Source organism: Cygnus atratus, chromosome 25 (genome assembly GCF_013377495.2).
Source record: "Cygnus atratus isolate AKBS03 ecotype Queensland, Australia chromosome 25, CAtr_DNAZoo_HiC_assembly, whole genome shotgun sequence".
Classification (NCBI taxonomy): domain Eukaryota; kingdom Metazoa; phylum Chordata; class Aves; order Anseriformes; family Anatidae; genus Cygnus; species Cygnus atratus.
The window spans coordinates 3,149,668-3,164,142 of NC_066386.1; the positions used below are offsets into that span (position 1 = coordinate 3,149,668).

The 14,475-nt window shown below is 51.9% G+C and overlaps 1 protein-coding gene across 7 annotated transcripts in view; it reads right to left on the bottom strand.

The window, feature by feature from the left end:
• KANSL1 (KAT8 regulatory NSL complex subunit 1) overlaps nt 1-14,475 on the bottom strand; it is a 96,067-nt gene that overhangs the window by 60,298 nt on the left and 21,294 nt on the right. The gene's annotated exons all lie outside the window — the stretch shown is intronic.

Below are 14,475 nucleotides of genomic sequence, written 5' to 3' on the forward strand. Positions count from 1 at the left end.
GGCAGGTTTGCCGCTGCTCCCTGTTGTTAATGCAAACAGGGGAGGCCCTGCCTCCAGCGCCGGAGCGAGGGCTGCCCGTGGAGGACAGGGAGCTGCAGCCACGCTGGAGGTGGCCGCGGCACCAAAGCTGGGAAGGACGGAGCGCAGCCGGTGGGGGAAGCTCCCCTCGTTGCCACAGGCATGGTTCTAGGCTCACCGACCCCTTCTCCCTCACTCATCCAAGCCCTGCGAGCAGTACCTCTCCGAAGCAGCAGGCTCTCACAGCCTCCCAAAGGCTGGCCTCCCCCCGAGGATGGGTGTCCGCACCTCACAGCCTCCCAAAGGCTGGCCGGGTGTCCCCATCTCACAGCCTCCCCAAGGCTGGCCTCCCCCGAGGATGGGTGTCCGCACCTCACAGCCTCCCAAAGGCTGGCCGGGTGTCCCCATCTCACAGCCTCCCCAAGGCTGGCCTCCCCCGAGGATGGGTGTCCGCACCTCACAGCCTCCCAAAGGCTGGCCGGGTGTCCCCATCTCACAGCCTCCCCAAGGCTGGCCTCCCCCGAGGATGGGTGTCCGCACCTCACAGCCTCCCAAAGGCTGGCCGGGTGTCCCCATCTCACAGCCTCCCCAAGGCTGGCCTCCCCCGAGGACGGGCGCCCGCATCGCGCCGGGCGCAGCGATGCCCACGGCCGAGCTCGTAGGGACACGGCTCTGCTGCCCGCCGCATCCCACGCCATCGTCAGGGGAGTACGAAACACAGAGCACGAGGTGGAAAGGGAAGGCACAGGAACAAGAAGTGGTGAGAACACACCAAGGACCATCTTTTGGCCAGAAATAATTCAGTCCTTTCTTATCTGTAACGGTTTGAAGACGAGAGGCTGTTATCCTGCCATTCCACCCGCGTTTCTCAGAGCCACCCTGGGAAATGAGCGGCTATGGGCACAACATATTTGCACCCCCCTGTCACTCTCCCCCCCCAAAAAAGTGGTTTAAGTCACACATGCTGTTGGCAGCTCCACTAGAAATTTGTTTTGCTTGGATAGCTTTTGCCCAACCCTTTCAACCAGGTTCAGCCAAGACACACTCCCTGCTTCGGGACTTTAGAAAGACGAGATAATGTTTACTCCATGCTAAAACACCAGGCACGAAGCAAATGTTTCGGTACAGAAAAAGCCTGGTTCCACCTCCTGAGCAAACCCCCTTGCAGTCCAAGTCCTTGCTGAGTTTTTTGAAGGATCTCAAGTTCAGACTAATTTTATTTGTATCCTGTGTGAAGTCTGTAGGAAATATCCAGCGAGTTAGTAGTTAGAAGAGGAGTAAAAGCAAGCCGTGCATTCACACACACCTACTTTAGCCCTGAGTATTGGCCTGTTGCTTTAACGTGGATCTCCTGCAATCAACACAACGTTATTTAATATCGGGCTCCGATTCGCAAGAAGAGATTCTTCTCGAAGACAGGATATTTATAGACGATGTTGTGATTGGCAGCATTGAAACATCTAGTAAGAGAGGCAGAGCCCCCATCATTACCCCAGCCCTCCCCAGTTTTTCAAAAGAAAAAAAAGCCAGATCAATCTGATCAGAAGAGTTTTGAAGGAGAGCTTCGAAGATGTGTTTGGTTCAGGAGGGTTCAGTTTGGTTTTCGAGGCTTTTGGGGAAGAGGGAGCGAATGGAGCACTACGTACCTTCTAGACACTACCTTACAAGAGTTGTACTTTTCAATAAGAGTGAAGGCTCCACACTTTTTAATTTCTTTCCAAGCAAAAGCAAAGCATGTCACATTCACATGCCTAGAAGCCAGGACAAGAGCCAAAAAATTAAGCTGCGGCAACATTCAGCCGAGCAATCTACGAGCAAAGGCAGCACATGAAAATAGTTTGCATTACTGTCATCTTCCAGATCTTAACGCTAGACAAAAATTTAAAGAGCTTCACACAAAACAGAAAAGAATACAGATTCTCCTTCTATTGAGACTTCCAAAATCTGCTGCAAACAATGCTGTCGGGCTGACGGCAAATTCAGTCCAAGGCCCGATGCACGATCGCGCTACGAAGAGGCTCGTTGGCCATCACGGCGAGTTACGGGGCCGAACCTGAGCCTCGCTGCTTCAGGACACCGCTCCCCTGACTCACGTCAACGTTATTTGGACATGTCAGAAGAAAGCCTGACACACATGGTCCTTTTTCAAATGCATTCAAGAACTCTGAAGCCAAGCATTTCACAACAAAAGCCAACACAAAACTAATTGTGTCAGAAACAAAGAGCAATCGCTGCAAGATGACTACACAGCCTCCAAGGGTCCAAAGGGCCACGCGGTCTGAAAGCCAAACTATTACGCATTTTCCCCTCCCCAGACCTCGAGGACTCCCAGCTCTGGAAGACACACGACGATGCTTTTTTTGTGAGTGTAGCTGGAGCAGACCGGAGCAGGAACCAGAGCGGCCGTGCGGTCTGTGTGTGCGCGCCTCGGTCAAGGGCTACGGCGCTACAGCAAACGCTAGCAGCAGTGGGGTGTTTTAACCTAAAGAGAGACAGATCTTGGTACAAAGGGAAATTTTCCCTACAAAATTGTCATCCCATCTCCTGCCATAAATGTAAGGAGGTTAAAACTGATAGCAGCCAGTGCTAAGCTAACAGGCAGTTACAAAGATGCGCTCCTTTTTTTTAATTGAAGCAAGATCATTACTTGTTTTTCTTACATTCTCTAAGACATTTCTGGGAGGCAAGAGGAGACCCTTCTCTGCACAGCTCTCCGCCCCCATGCGTGTCAAAAACCGATCACAGGTACGACGGAGACGACAATCCTGGAGGAAATCGGGCACCTGCTGCTCTTCGCGGCACAAAGAGGAGGGGTGCTGCCCACTTGCTCCTCTGCACTGGGGAAGACAACAGCATAAGTAAACCCTGCTAAGTCGATAATCGCGAATTCGCGAATTCTCAGAACCTCCTTTATCTAGGCGGGCATCAGCTCGATAAACAGAGAGAGGTGCTTTTGGACGAGTTACGCTCAGAAATGAAGTGAGACGCACGGGAGCTCCATTACTTCAATTAACGCTCCCGTTTGTACCAGGTCAGCAGTTCTCAAGGGCAGCCCGGACAGGCACAGACACATCCCCGTATTTCCTGTCTGACCAAAATCCCCAATCTCCAGACAATAAGCATCAAACTCACTTTACAACTCCAGGCAATCTCTTACACCACCACAGGGAAAAACAAAAAAACAAAAAAAAACACAGTTTATGGGAGGAGAGGCTTCACCAGGATAGGTATTCTTAGAAATTTTGTTTTCAGTCTCCCAAAATGGGAGGGAGATTACACAGTTTCCTCCCGAGCCTAATAAATTTCAGCAAAAACAAATATTTTTCCAGTAAGCAAGCCCCAGAACAGGAAAATTACTTTATACGCTAGTTTGACGAGTTGAGAAATTCAAACACCTACATCAGAGCTGCTCAGAGCAGGAAAAAATCCTCCTAGAAAACTCCAAAGGGAGGAGGGCAAAAAGTTTCCATTATATAAGGCAAGCATTTAACGTAGCCAAGTGCTCTGGGTGCAGATGGCTGGTAACGAGCAGACAAGAACGAGATGAAAGTGATTTTGAGGAATGCCGCAACATCAGAGCAAGACAATAACGAGAGGATTCCTGGGGTGGATTCACCGAGTAGCGCTGAGCAGCAGCAACGCACTCTCATTAGCGGGGAGCATTTTGTCGGTGCTACGAGATTTGGTGCTACAAGACTGCAGAGGTGACCTTCCCGGTGCTGAAGTCTTGCAGCCGTTCCTCGATGCACCCATCACCACTAAAAGCTTTGGGGAATTTATACCAGAGCCTTTGCACGCACAGCAGCACTCAAGAAACCAAAGTCTTCCATGCGTTTTATCATCTTTAGGAGGTGGGTCGCTGAGAAGCTGTCGGATCCCATCGCTCTGAGCTGTGGGAAGGGTGGGAAGAGGAGGGAACCCCGAGGACTGCGCTGCTTCCATCACTCGGCCACCAGCTCCAGCAGGGGGGACGCCCGCCCCGATGAAGCGGCTGCAGGGGCTACCCAAGGGCGAAGAGGAGGAGGCAGCAAACACGCAGCTGCTGCCCACGGGGAGAGGGAAAGAAGGCCATAGACACTCGGTATTCCAGCAAGAACAACTGAGCACTTTCAGTAGTTCTTCATACAACCACCAGAAAGCTTAACCAAGTCGTTTGCCTTTAATTCATCGCGGAAGAGCGCCGCCGTCCTAGCACACAGCTCACTCGCTCTAACGCGAGAAGGCAGAGTAAGCGAGTCCATTTGCAGAGCAGCTTCATCTGCTCGGGGCTTACCTGTTGCCAGCCTGGCCGGGCATTTGGTTTCAGGCGTTTAACATAACCAGAGCACGCCTGGTGACAGCGCGCCGACGGGGGAAAATACAGCGGGTCTGTGCCATGACAACTCGGCCGGGTTACAAAAGCTTTCCCCCCGCAGAGGACACTATTCTGAAAATCGATGCTGCTTTGGCAGCCACGACACGGGAGGATTACCTGCACAAATAACCAGAACGCCTTATACCAAGGGAAGGTGGGTGTTAATGCAAGAGGACAGCTCATTCAGGAGCGAGAGGAGGGGCACGAGGGCACGTTTGCCAAGTCAGATATTCACACAAAAGAGCAAACACGTACCTAAGTGCTGCAAGCTGGAGACATCTCACCGCAGCCCGTAAGAGTTGGGAGAAGTGGGAATGTTCACAAAAAAGCAGCTTTAAAGACAGTCAAGTTACATACTTGGTAAGCCTGTTTAAGATCCAATACACAAGCCCGTGTCAATCAAGGCTGTCAGGTAAGATTTTCTACAAGAATCACTTAATGAAAATAGGTTTAAGTAACAAGGAGTTAAGTTGGTTTGGGCTTCCTGCCCATTTCCAGAGGCAGGGAGAGGGGGGTGGTGCAGGGGAGTGAGCTGGAGGGCTGGATATGGAAAGCTGTCCTCAGGCTCAATCTGAATCATCACACTGAAGGATTTTCTTTAAGTGGCTGGCTACAACTCAAACAGATTGAGTTATTTCATTTAAAAGGCAAGGCTTTGACCGATGCCTGAATGACAAACCTTTGAAAAAAATCAAAAAGATGGCACTCACGTGCGTGCATTGAAATAATACTCAAAAATTAACCTGTATCAGCTTTATCTGCTTTGAAATAGGAAAAGCAGCTAATGCCTTGAAAGACCTCCTAATGATGCTGTAGTTTCTTCAAATTATTTTCTGCTGTGTCAGTAGAAGCAGCATCTTCCCTTTGACATTCAGCGAACCCTGCAAATGGCAGAAGAGCTACCCACAACAGAGCAGGAGCAGAGAGAATTCTTTTCTTGTTTTCGTCTGACACAGTAAAGAGCCAACGCCACAAAACGTTGCATACATGGAGCAAGAGCCCCGCAAGTGTTCTGCATTCAAAATGCACACCCACAGAAGGCTAATTGTCTCTTTTTTCTTTTTTTCTGAAATAGCCAGCGCTGGAATAGCAGAAGTCACATGGAGCAGGGCTCCAATTCACACAAAAATAGGCAGACTTCGCTGCTGCAGTTTTTATTTACGCTACTGTCCCAGCCTACAAATGGAAGCGGCTGCTAAAAACAAATATTCTCCCCCTGGATGCGGGATGCGAGCCTCTAGCAGAGCTGGAAAACAGTGGGCACAGAGAGCCACCGCATCAGACACCCAATATATGATCTGCATTAAAGCTTCGTTAATACCCCCAAAACAAGGCACGCCAGGATCGTGCCTCCCCTACCAGCACCACGGAGGGAGCGCAGAGCTTAGCCATGCCCCTCACCAACCACGCTTCCATGCTTTTTGTTTTTCCAGTCCATTTTATTTAAAAAAAAAAACCAACAAATCTAAAGGGCAGTGACAACTCCCAAGCACCCACACCATCACCTCCGTAAAGACGTGCGGGCACGGAGCAGGAACCCGAGCAGCCGGGCAGGATGCGACCCGCAGCAGCGGGGCCGGGGAGGCTGCAGGGGAAGAAGCAGCAGCGGCTCCAGCTGCGGGGCGGCTGCACCCGGCCTCCTTGGCGGGTGCAGGACCAGCACCCGAGGCAGGGCAGCGCGGAGGCCGTACCCAGACCGCGTTACCTCCTCCTGCAGCACCCGCCGGGGCTCACGGTGTCACAGAGGGGTTTTCCGTCCAGCCTGCAGATGCAAGCTGGAGAGAAGGGGGGGGGGGGGGGGGGGAAGCAGCCAAGGTGCACAGAGTTTATTGATAATTTGATGTGGGTTTTTCCTGCAAGGCAATGCAGCTTTGCTCGGCCTCCCGTCGTGGAGCCCAGGGAGGGCTGCGTGCCACCGCTGCCAGCAGTATCCCAGGCACACAAACCATCACCGGGACCGGCTCGCGGCAGCTTCCCCATCACAAGCCACCCGAGCAAGGCCAGAGGCTCGGAAGACTTAATGCCTAACTTAATAGAAAGGTTAAATATCTAACTCGATAACAGAAAGCCACAGATAAGATACACGGAAGTGCGACATTCGTGCACTGGTGTTTAAGCTAACCTGGACGGCAGGAATTGCTTCTTGCTGGGTTCCTACAGGTGATTTAACTGCAAGGTCACCTGAACCGCAGCGCCTTTGGCTGCTCTCCGCTGCTGCTGCTTGCCAAAGTGGGCAGAAACGCTGGGCTGGGACAGCTGCTGAGGCTGAAACGCACAGCTCAGATCCACAGCCCCTCAAATGCATGCACAACCCCCCTTCTCTGAACCCTTTTTCCTCCAAGAATCCATTTTTGTGACTTCCATCTATTAAATCTACATAAAAAAAACACCTCACTTCTTACTCAAGAGTGGATTGGATTTGATAATGCAGTGTACCATCACCAGCCCTGAAGCAGCAAAAGCTCAATATTGGTCATTAAGTAGGAGCCACCAGGGAATTCGCTAAATGAAGATTGCCTGGAAAGCCATATGAGCTCCGCTGTCACAAAGCCTTCTGAAGGGAGCCGTCCCATTTTTAACCCAACCGAGCTCACAGAGAACTCCGGGCACACAAAGGGGCCAACAGCTCCCAGTATTTAACCAAGTATCATAAAAAGAAAACGAGTTCCAACTGCACATGGGCTGGGTTGAGAACTACTCGCGAGATAAGATTTTTTCGCCCGGGCTTGGAAAATGATTGACAGCAGAACGCTTCCAAAGCTTCACCTCCAGTATCAGAGAGGAAAGACTTCATGGCAAACACTCCCAAGACGACCTAAACTCTCTTATTTTCTGTTCTCTAGCCCAGGAAAGTTCGATCTACAGAAGGCTGTTCGCTCGGGACAATATGTTAAATCAGTGTCTCCTACCTAGCATCGTTTTTCCTGCTCCCACCAGAAAACACAACCAGACTCCCCTCCGATTCACGCCGCCTCCCACTAATATTTTAAAGTCCTGCCTTATAGAAATAAAAATCCTGCAACACCTCTTACAACATCATTGTGTGTTACTATGGCAACTGCAAAAATGTCACAAATACAAGCCTAAATCTCTGCTGCGTGAGGACTACCTTGCTCCTCCCCATTTCCCCCCCTTTGTTAAGTCGGTGACCAAATGTTTTGGGCCTCATTAAAAAAGTCACCATCAGAGCACAGACGCTCTGTTGCTGGTTTTGCACCGCTTTAAGTTACTGAATGTTTCATTAAGCGAGCAGCCAAGCGACGTGACGTTTCACAGGTCACCCCCGGCGTCTGCCCAGCCTGCTGGGAGGCACTTTTTAAGTTCAGCGAGTCCCAAAAGCATCTGAGAAACTCCGCGCCGTACGGGGACACCTGGAGCTGCAGGGACATCTGCAGCGAGGCGCCAAGGGCTGCTCCCTGCCTGCCCCCGCGCCATCAGCGAGAGACAACACAGACCGTGTATTTATGCTGCAGGGATGCACGCGTTGAGCAGATACGGAGCTCTAACACCTTAAAATAAGCAAAATATTTCAGAGAATTAAACGCTTCGCAACAGAGGACGCTCGTACCCAGTCATTCGCAGGGAGGCACGAATTAATCCGCTCCGCAAGCGTCACGAGGTGTGCCGGCCCAACTCCGCCACCATTATCCCAGGGAACATCTCGCATTGCAGCTGAGGCAGCACGGCTGCACGAGAGTACGGCGGGGAGAGAGCCCGCTGCCGAGCCGCTCACCTTCGGCGGCTCGATGGATCGCAGCTACGGACCAGCACCCCCGCGGGGGCACGAGGGCCAGCCGCCGCGACATGTGGGGTTTGGCACAAAAGCTGCTGGCTTTTTCGGGGGGCTACGGGCTGTAGGCACCTGCAACGTGACCCGTTAGCAGCGGAGGCTGAGGCAGCCCAGCTTCCCAAGAAAACCGGGCAATCGAAGCTCTCAGCAGCACAGGTTTCCAGCAGCTCCTTTTCAAGTGTTTTTTCCACCAGGGCATCCCCTCTGCTGCTTTTGCGGTGCTGCGTAAGGAAAAAGCGTGCTCTGCAAACGCATCCCAGGCACCAAAACCCTCGGCTCCGCGTGGCCGTGCCAGGTACCCTGCCCAGAAATAGCTTGTTCAGCGCGGGGGCAGAGCTGGAGCGGGCGTCCCAAAAAGCAGCCTCGCCACAGAGAAGGTCAGGGGGGAAAGAAGGGCTGGATGTTACTCGAGCAAACCATGTAACCGGTGGCCAGCACATCAGCAAGTCTTCCGAACGCACAGAGCTGCGATCAGAGGGCGTTAGGGACAACTCTGGGGGCAGAAGTGACCCATCTCCAGCTCAGGACCCACCTGGCTCTGGGGGCAGAAAGGGCGACTCCGGCACTCGACTGCAATTCAAGTGTGTTTCTGCTTCCCGGCTGAATTACAGGTCAATGCAGGTGCCTTCACCCATTTGTATTTTTAAGTCCCTTCTTTCATTCAGCAGCTAATACCTAAGTCAATTTTTTTTTTTCAAGTTCCCTTTCGCCTCCAGCGGTTTCTCCACGGATGGCCCAGCAAAGCCATCCAGTTCTCCGAGCCTTTGAAACGAGACACTTGCAAAACGCACCATAGCCAGGGTGTGCCCAAAACACGCTCTGTGGAAAAATCTGTTGGGGTAGTGCCAGTGCAGCAAGGAAAACATTTTTCCCCCAGCTGGAAGCCGAGCGCAGCGCTGCTGCCGAGCGAGCGCAACCAGAACGTATCTGCTGGAACGGAGAACAAAGGAGGGGGGAGGAAAAAAAAAAAAGGCAACGTTACTGCATAATGAAAACCAAAATCTTTCAGGAAGAAAAGCACATCTGCGAAGCGCACCTTTCCAAGCTCCTTAAGGAAGCCCACGTTTGCCGTTCCTCCACTTTTCCTGTCAGGCAGAGTCACTTTGCAGCTTGTATCGGCATCAGCGGGAACAAAAACGCGGCTCTGAGCCGCAGCCGCTTAGAGATGCCGGGGTAACAACACAAGAGCCTTTTCCCCATCCCCCAGACCGGTGCGTTAGGCTTCAGTATCAGAGATCAGCTCTAAGCAGGGCCCCTTTCCTTGCTCAAATGCTAACTACAATTCTGCGTGAGACTGCAGGGAAGCAGGCAAGCTACCGCACCCGTCCCGAAACACCAGTTCACGTTGAGAAGTCTTTCTGCTTTTCGGACGCTGTGACAAACTTTTCCCAATTAAAAGGCAAGTAAATATTTATCCAAACCCATCCGAAGCATCACCCGCAAGTCCTAAAATACCCGAGCGAGAGCCCATTCCTCCTGGCTGCCCCACTGGGGCAGGGCTGTAAGGCCAAGGTGTGACTTCCAGGTAGCGCCAGACCCCAAATCATTCCCAGCCCTCCACGTTACCCTTCAAACACAAACCCAGCCCAGCCCTAAAGCCTAAAAACAGGCAGGGAAGACGCGACCCAGCAAGGGGAAAAGAGCTGAAGGAGACGGGTGATGTAGGAGACGGGTGAGGCGCACCCACGTGCTGCTGCTCCGCGCAGCCACCCAGCAGAACCCAGGGCAAGCACCCACGGGAGAGGCAGACGAGGGTTTGTAGAGCAGGCAGCGGCAGCACAACCTCTGGAAGAAGCAGCTCTGTCGGCACTCAGCTGCCTGCATGTGAACGTTTTCCTGCAGCACAGCACCGCTACTGTTCGCTGGGGTGACCCCGCACGGAGCGCCGGTACCCTCCTGGTTGGGACCCCCCTGACACAACCACGACTTCAGCCCAGAAAGACGGATTTAAACAAACTCACTGTAGGGTGAGAGCCAACACGACCTTAACGGAGCTCTGCGGATGGCAACGCGAGTACCTGGTAGGACACCCAACCTCCCGTGTGTACTCCAGGGAGGTCCGCGTGGGGACCACGCTTGAACAAAAAGCCCGGAGCAGCTCACTGGGCATCCCCTGCACCTCTACACGGCGTGCTCTGACCATATTTCTAGCAGCAGTAACAGACTCCTTTTCCTTAAGATCTTCTTCAAGCAGCGTTCTCCTTTGCCCTCTTTTCTTAAAAGCAAGAGGGACTCGCACGGTGTCCTACTTACTGGGGATACCTGATTAAGCATTTTCGAACAGCGAACTGCTCCCTGCTATTCTGCTTTCACACGCAAGGCAAGCACGTGCTCAGGATTTGCTCTTTCGCTCCCTTCCCAAGCGAAAGACGTTTGAGGGGCATCACCCTTGACCAGCAGCAGGCGGGTCACAAGCAATTCAGGTGTGATATATGCAGATGTTCATAAACTGCTGAGAACCAGAAGGTCAGGAACTGTGCTGCAGTCCGTACCTACAAACACAATGAAGTCAAGAACAAGAAAAACACCACAAAAACATGAGCAGGTAACTGAAAAAAATCATAAAGAGGAGAGAGAGATTTTTGTGATTGCTCTGCATAGATCAGAGCAAGTGAAACACGTTGGAGACCAGCAGGAAAAGCGTCCTTGGTCTCTGCAGTGGGGGATCGGCCACCTGAATTGCTGCTCCGTGAAGTCACTGACATGAGAAACGTTATTTAATAGCCCTCGAGGCTACCTTCTTGCACTCTCACTTGAAAAATAAAATCAAGGGAGAAAAATCCGAATTTCTAAATTCTAATTCCTCAGTCCACTGACGCACCGCCTGCACCTGCCCCTCGAACAACCCCTAATGCAGGCGCCACAAGCACTCCTCTCCAACACGGGGCTTTGAAATCAGTGCTGACAAAAGCATTTATTAGCGAAAAACCTTCATTACTACTCCGGGTCCAGCAATCCCGAGATGCAGGCAGCGTGACGCGACGCAGCACAGGGAGGAGCCAGCACACAAGCTCCCAGGCTGGGGAATGATTCACTGCAACACTGCAGTGCAGAAGGTGCTCGGATTTCCCACCAGTAAACGGGATAATTACAAAGCGTGCTACGGCATCGCGGCCAGAGGCGTCGGAACAGCCCCGACCGAAGGCACGGCACTGCCTGGCCCTTGGAGGAGGTGGCGTGAGAAGTCAGTCCCTAAAACTTGGCTTCGCTCTCAGCAGACACTCCAGGTAAGAAATCGGAACCAAAAAAAGCCAAGTTCCCATTAAATATTTGTTTCCGGTACCTTTTCAGAAAGTTCCTGTGATTCTCAGACCGAAGCTGGGGAGCAGAGGCTAACTCCCACATCACTTCCCGGCTGATGACCGCATCGCTGCTCGGCGTAGGTAACTCATCAGCCAGAAATAGCTGTCGGCTCCTGAGGAAACCACTCCACAGCCAAATGCAAGGCAAAGAAACCAGCCAGACTGAGGAAGGCAGCTCCTACAGACACACATGCACGTGAAACATTTCCCACTTTTACAGCCATTAGCATGGGGCCACAGAAATACCAGTGCTTGCTTGGGTAACTCCCTAAACCCTCACTCGATTGCACAAGCCAGAGCCCCCACCAGCAGCACTCCAGCACCGGGAGGAATCCGTGCGCCGGGCTCCAAGGCACCTTTCACAATCAGCAGCCCCCGATCCTATCACACCGACAGCAGTTTGGGCCCTTTCAAAGCCCCGTGGGTTTCAAAGAGGCAGGAGGCTGCTGCCCACGGTCAAATATGAGAGCAGTTGTCGACAGGGGAGGCTCCAACCTGGCCATCACGAAGCCGAGGCACAGCGCCCGCTGCTCCCAGCCCCGCCACCAAGCACGCTTCTGAAGTGACACCTCCGAGGCTCTTAGCTGTGAAGCAAATCGTTGCTTCTCGTTAAGCTGAGCGCAGCGTGGTGGTCCTTGATCCACGTAAGTCTACAGGCGTGCACCAAGAGCCAGCCCAGCCCGAGCGCACTTCGTTCCGCGTTAGCCGCATGGGAGTCAAGAGCAGCTTATTAAACCAAGCCCATAGCTGGCAGGGCTTCCCAAAAAAGAAGGTGTAACGAATACCTCCCTGCTTTGTTTATGCATTACACGCTGGCCTGGTTATCTGCTCGAATGGCAGCGCCTTCCCGGGCAGCGGGCGCAGGACGCTTTAGGAGGACCTACCAAGTCCTGACGCGTGCCTACTGCTACGGGAAGACGCGATTCCCCGGGGAGACGCTGCCTCTATAGCCAAGACCAGGCGGGCCTGAGCAGCGCGAATGCTTCAAGTCTGTCCTTGACCAGATACTGATTCTGGAATGCCACCATGCCTGAAAAACTCAAAGGTCAGCTCTTATCTAAGCATGATGTAAACAGGTCTTTGTTTCTTTCGCATGCTTCTACTTCAGTCCCAGAGGCGGTCGGCGACACGGCCACTTACTGCCAGCCAGCCACGAGACGCAGAATTTGAAGAGTCACTCTCGCTAGAGAGCGAGAAGCCAGCAAGCAAGTCCTTGGGGGAAGGAAGGAGCGGCCAGAAACAATACATAACCACGGGAACCTGGCTGGGGGATCAGGCAAAGTTTTCGCACTCATTAACATACTCCGTCTCCCTACTGAAATTATGAATAAATATAGTAAAAGTCTTCCCCCCCCAATAAATAAATTCTTCAAGCAGCAAAACCCAGCCATACTTGAGCGAGCCTGCAACAAGCCTCTGCCCTTCTGCGCTCGCACAAACACAGAACAATGCTTCTGTACAAGCAGCTGGCCCAAGGCGGCTTCCCAGTGGAAAAGGCAGCTCTTCCTCTTCCTGCTCGCCGCGCTGCTCACGGACGGCATTTAGCTGCGCTCGCTGCGCGCACCAGCTCTTGAGGTTGACTCCAGGAGTTTCGGTAATGAGCACAAATGTGCATTCAGCCTCAACAGCACCAGAGCTCCTGAGACCCGACGTCAAAGCGCTCGTGCCAACAGGACAGTCGATGGTGGAAAGAGCAGTTACTAAATACCCACAGGCATAAACTTTAAACTAGGCTTGGTGGGCCTGGCCTAGACGCCAGTACACGTACACACCAGCTTCTGAAACGGCGGACAACAGAAGGATCATTCTTTTTACTGGCTTTAAAAACCCTTGGCTTTTAAAGAGTACTCGGGAGGCCGGGGAACGTAAAGGCATGACTAACATAAAGGGCAGAAAAGTCAGCAAAGAATTTCACGCATCGTGTCTCTGAATACCGCACTTCCTCTTGGGATTACGACGAGCGGCAAAGAGATTTCGCTTTGCTAGACGACACGTGAATCTACGAAACCCGCAATATGGAAAATTTAATATTACTTTGGACAGACAATATTGTCAAGTGCCGCCTCCATTAAGAGCTACAATACTTAGGAATTCAATTTCACTACTAATCCCAACAGAGCAAGTTTGACGATGTTATAAAACAGGAGTAAAGTTACTCAACTCTTTGCCACCAGCACCAGGGCCAAAAGCCTGTGTCCAGCCTGCACAGATCACACGCTCAGCTGCTAGCTTTGTGCCAAAATCATCTAGAGTTTAAGACTTCACATACAGAAATTCATCTTACGCTAACATCCCAGAAAATAATGTGAAATTCTGCTGGAGTTTAATGCTTGAGAGCTGCAATATAGATGTTTATTAGCTCTTATCATGTGAGCATGTTTTCTGGAGGACGCTCCAAGGTACCAAGTACGCACGCTGTCCGTGTCCACCTGCCTAGTTTAGTGAAATTTATGTCACGGTACTTGTCCGGCCATAAACATGACTTTGGACAACAGGTATCAAAATACATTCAGCTATTTCTCCACGGCTATCTGCGCAAACCCAGAATAGCGCAGGTATGCCAACAACGTCCCCAGCCAGGGAGGACCACCGTGGCCGCGCAGAGCTTCAGACTGAGGTTCAACCAGGATGGAACAGATCTGCTGAGGCGAGCAACATTTTACACAGCCCAAACACACAACACGGCCTTTTAAGTGATTTGTTCAAAACTACTGTGATAAGCGTTCCTAGGACAAACGCTTTTCTTTGGAAGAAAAGTTTCCCTTGTTCCTTGACCCGTCTCAAGACCTTTTTCCTTGATGCGGGTTTTCCTCCTCCACACACAAGTTGACAGCTAATACTCTGGCAAACAGGATCCAGTTAACAACCTATTAGCTGCTGTCATCATCTAATGCAACTCATCACAAATAATAAGAAAATTCCCAACACTGACTTCCCAGAGATTAAGGAAGACGACACGCTCACTTCACACTTCCACCGCCACTCAGCCCAAATCCTTTAAGAGATTTTTT